Raw genomic sequence first — 5607 nt, 5'->3', positions numbered from 1 at the left:
ACAATCTATACCAAGAAATGGGAAGATATGGCCCAATTACAGGAAATATAAAAGCCTCCAGATGACATAAAGAAGTTGAGATAACTTATCACAGATGTTCAAATAAATCTTCTTAATAAATTCAATGGGATGGCTAAAGAGATTAAGGATATTAAAAAGACTTTGGAGGATCACAAAGAAGAATTTAAAAGCATAGAAAACTAGCAGATCTTATGGGAATGATAGGCATAATAAATGAAATTAAAGAAACATTGGAGTCATACAACTGCAGACTTGAGGTGGCCAAAGAAAGGATTGGTGAACTTGAAGAAATGGCTATAGAGAGTGAACATACAAAAGGAAAGCTGAAGAAAAAATGGAAAAAAATGAGAAAGGTCTCAGCAACCTAAATGACAGCAAAAGGCATGCAAACATACATGTCATGGGTATTCCAGAAGGAGAAGAGGAGCAGAAAGGGGCAGAAGGAATATTTGAAGAAATAGTGGTAGAAAATTTCCCAACCCTACTGAAGGACATACATATCCATGTCCAACAAGCACAACATTCTCCCATCCTAAAAAGTCTAAATATACAAACTCTGAGACACATAGTAATCAGAAATTCAAATGCCAAAAACAAAGGGAGAAATCTGAGAACAGCAAGAGAAAAACAATGCATAACATACAAGGGACACCCAATAAGACTGAGTGCTGATTTCTTACCAGAATCCATGGCGGCAAGAAGACAGAGATATAATATATTTAAGATACTACAAGAGAAAAACACACAGTGAAGAATCATATATCTAGCAACAGTGTCTTTCAAAAATGAGGGCACGAGGAAGTGGCTGTGAATCCATCAGTTGGGCTCCCATCTACTATCTGGGAGACCCTAGCTTCATGTCCCAGGGCCTCCTTGTGAAGGCAGGCTCACCTGCACTCAATACAGACTGCCGGCCTGGGCACTGCAGAGGGCCTCCCAGTCAACCAGTTCTGGGGAGTGCAGCCTGGCCTGCCAATACCATGGAGTGCCACCAGCCTGCCAGGACCACAGAGAGCGAACTCAGCAATGTGACACAACAAAAGAAAGGGAGACAAAAGAAAAAGAAAAAAAAACCAGAAAAGTGCACAGCGAATGGACACAGATACCAGACAACAAGTAAGCCACAAGGAGTGGGAGAGGGGGTAAAATAAAATAAATGAAGGCAAAATTAGAATACTCACAGAAAAACAGAACCTAAGAAAGAGATCAGAATTTCAGGAAATACGAAAGGGTGTGCTAGAGCCTGAAAAGAAAAGACAGGAGAAAAAGGCCTGGAAGAGATTCTAGAAATGAAGATTACACCAAGAAGAGTAATTAAAAGTGTCAGAAGACATGGAGCTGCCCTGGATGGTGCTTCAGAGATAATCACCGGACATTGTAAATCCTCACAGGGCCTACATGATGGAATAGAGGAGAGTATGGGCCATGATGTGAACCAATGTATATGAGGTGCAGAGGTGCCCAAAGATGTACTTACCAAATCCAATGGATGTGTCATGATGATGGGAACGAGTGTTGTTGGGGGGGGGAGAGGGGGGGTGGGGGGGTGGGGTTGAATGGGACCTCACATATATATTTTTAATGTAATATTATTACAAAGTCAATAAAAAATAAAAAAATTAAAAAAAAAAACAGTAAATGGAAAAAAAAAAAGTGTCAGAAGAGTGGTGAAAATAAACTATGGCAGATAAAACTCAGATAATCAGGAGTAAACTTAACCAATGATGTGAAGCACTTGTATTCAGAAAACTGCGACTCAGTGTTAAAAGAAATTTTAAAAGGCCTTAATAACAAGAACATGCCCTGCTCATGGATTGGAAGACTAAATATCATTAAGATACCACTTCTTCTCAAATAAATTCAATTTGATCCTTATAAAAATTCCACTGAGATTTAAAAAAAATGAAAACATGATTATCAAATTTATTTGGAAGGACAAGGAGTCATGAGTAGCCATAAACATATGAAAAGGAAAAGTGAACCCTCATCTCCATACTTTAAGTCATATTACCTAAATATAGGAGTAAAAAGAGCATGGTTGACAGACACATACACCAACGGAACCAAATGGATGATTCAGAAACAGACCCTCACATGTAGGTCAAGTGATTTTGGCTAGGCTGATAAACACATAGCTCGGATAGAACTGTCCATTCAACAAATGGTGTGAAAGAAATGGATATCCATAGCTGAAAGAAGGAAAGAGGACCCCTATCACACACGTTATGCAAAAATTAACTCAAAATGGATCAAATACTTAAAAACAAAAGCAAGAAACATTAAAACTTCTAGAAGAAATTATAAGAAAATATGTTTTAGATTTAGTGGTAGGTGGTGGATTCCTAAAGAAGATAGGAGGTGGACTGAGATGGACTACTGATTTTACTGTATGTAGAAGTTTAATTGGCTTTACTGTTAAAGTGTGGAAATGTGTAGAGTGAATGGTAACACATTGAGTAACAGCTAGTTTATAAATGGGAATGTGACTGAAAATGGTCAACTAGGTATGTAAATGCCAATTGACAGGATGCTAGAGAATAATCTAGGAACTGAATAGCATGATAAACCAAGCAGTGGATGAGAACTGTGGTTGATGGTACAGGTGCAAGAGTGTCCTTTGTGAGCTAGAGCTAATGTTCTTCCCTACTGCAGTGTGTTGGGAATGTGGAGAAGCATGGGAAAAATACAGTTGGAGTGACCTATGGACTGTAGTTAATAAAAATATAATATTCTTCCATCCATTTGAAAGATGTACTGTGTTGATAATGATGCAGTATGGAAAATGCAAAACAAATGTACACTATGGACATGGTAACAATCAGATGATATTATCATACCAGTAGCAAATGTTCCACCACATTGTGGTGTGTTGATGGGGGGGGGGGGGTGTTGTTTGGGAATTCTTCACATGTGCATGTTTATTTTATAGGATTACATATTCTGTCATAAAAATATATATATTTAAAAAATAATAATACGGTGGGTTGCGGGTAAAGCACACCAAACGTAAGATAAGGACTATGCTTAGCAGTTAGATTTTGACAATATTCTTTCATAATTTCTAACAAATATCTCATGACAATGCACGGTTTTGGTGGAGGGTTGCTGTATGGGAGCCCTGATGATGCTGCATGTTTGCTTTGTAAGTTCACAACTTTTGATGTACACTAAATTGTTTATCTATGTTCTTATATAAATGATATAAAGATAATAATAGGGTTTGCTGGAGAGAAAATACTTTGGTTAGTATTTAACAATGCTCTTTTATCATTAGTTACAAATGTTTAACAATAATGCAAGTTATTGGTGGTAGGGTGAGTTATAATTGTCTTGTATGATGTTATATATGTTTGTTTTGTAAGTTCACAACTACTATTATACACTTATTGTTTATGTAAGTTTATGTATGAGTGGTATACATCAATAAAATAATTTTTAAAATTGTACTTGAAAGGAAGCGGATGTGGCTCAAGTGGTTGTGCATCTGTTTCCCAGATGGGAGATCCCAGATTCGGTTCCCAGTGGCTCCTAAAAACAAAACCCCCACAAACAAACAAACAAACAAACAAAAACTACTATGACCAATATGATAAACTTTCTTGATGTCAAAGCAAATCAATCCTCTTCATGTCTCTTTTTTTTACAACCTACTTTTTTTTAATTACTGCTGGCCTCTTTCAATTTCTTGAAATAATCTCTTCTGTTAGTTTATCCTGGTTTGCTTTCCTTAATTACTTCAATTCTTAGAAAATATCTCCACATCAAACTGAGATGTAAATGTTATAATTTCTAGGATATAGTTTAAAAAGTTGATAACAATCGAGGAAACTTAAGGCAGTAAATTGTAAGGAAATGCGTATTTAGACTGAGCAATCCCCTCCAAGCTAGGAGAGTTGTTCTGATGGTCCAGAGAGTCCAGCAAAGTCAGAATTCAATGATTACATGGTCCTCCCAATATTTCACTTCCAGTGCTGGTGTCCACTATGTTCACATCCAAGATTCCTACAACATGTTCAGTGGAGTCTAAGTGGGCCTGCCTCCCACCAAGCCCGAGTTAGGTCCTCCCATTGAGTGTATGAGCTGAAAGAATACCTGTCACATTGGCTAGATTTTATTAGTTTACCCACCAATCTCTTACTAAAAGTCAATTACTTCACACCACATATATGCTTACCAGAAATTATACCTATTTGTGTCTAGTCTCGCTTCTGAAAACATTCTCCAAGTTAATGAAGGACTGAGTGCCTTACATGAAATCTTCAACTATGTCTTCTGAAGCCCAGCAATCTGGTTGCTGTGAAGGAATAAGACTGGGAAACATGAGAACAGTTCCCAGTCATCTCCATCTTGTTACACAGAAGCAGCTGGACCAATAGAAAAATAGAATGTCAAATTAGAGTTCCTACAAAGGGGGCCCCTGGTAATCTGTCTTCAGGTTTCTGACTCTAATTATTTCATATATCATACAATACTTGTTATTTTTATTTGTCCTATTTCACTCTACATGATCTCTTTGAGTTTCATCCATGTTGTAGCATATACCATAACTTCCTAATGTTTTAGATCCTAATAATATTACACTCTATGTGTATACCATATTGCAATTACCCATTCATCTGTTGATGGCCATATGGGTTGTTTCCACCTTTTTGCAATTGAGAATAAGAACACTATGTGCAAATGTCTGCTTAGTTCCTCTTGACAGTTCTATTAGGTAATTACATAGAAGGGGATTTGTCAGGTCTTGTCAACAGTAACTCTTTTGTTGTTGTTCAAAGACCCAATGTATGACACCACAATGGATTATCTCTCATATCCCCTAACCAAATATGGCCAGTGATAGTTTGTATATTAAGTTATTTTTCAGTGGGCTATTCCATAAATGGCAACTGGATCAAGGTGGTTGAAAGTCTAGTCATATTAACCATGTCTGCCCTTATCAACTTCTGAGGTATTGGATAATTGCAGAGAATTGGAATGATGATGTTTCCAACTGTAATGTGTCCTTGTCTATTTCATTTATCAGTTCCATTAATTGGGATGTGGAGAATAGGCCCTTTCATGACTATGAAATAACAATCTTTATTACTAATAATCTTCATTTGGGGAAATCTATTTTGTTTTGAAGCAAATATTGAGAGTCATACTTTTTTTTTGGTCCGTGTTTTCATGGTATATATTACTCAACATTTTACAGCTTACCCTTTGATGCATTTAAATTGAAATGGGTTTTCTTTAAACTACATATAGAGTAATTGATGCAGCAAAGAACATTTTAAGTTTCAGTTTTCCCAAGTTTCTTGCTTTCTTGTTTTTTATAATAAGGGAATTTTTTTGGTTCAGATTCCTATGCAATCAAGCTTAGCAGTAAGTTTTCCCATAAGAGTTGAAAACTGGAAACTTTCTAAGTTCCTAGAGGTGACGAGAAAAACACATTGTTCCATAAGTAAACATTGGAAAATCACTCAGCATCAAAATCAATGAATATCTGATACCCATTAAAGTGGGTACAATTTGAAATATTTTTTTTTCTAAGAGATAGTAACTGTTTAGTTACTTTTGTTTAAAATACATACTGTGCAATTC

Source organism: Dasypus novemcinctus, chromosome 19, assembly GCF_030445035.2.
Source record: "Dasypus novemcinctus isolate mDasNov1 chromosome 19, mDasNov1.1.hap2, whole genome shotgun sequence".
Taxonomy (NCBI): domain Eukaryota; kingdom Metazoa; phylum Chordata; class Mammalia; order Cingulata; family Dasypodidae; genus Dasypus; species Dasypus novemcinctus.
Note: the sequence above shows the minus strand (reverse complement) of the source record.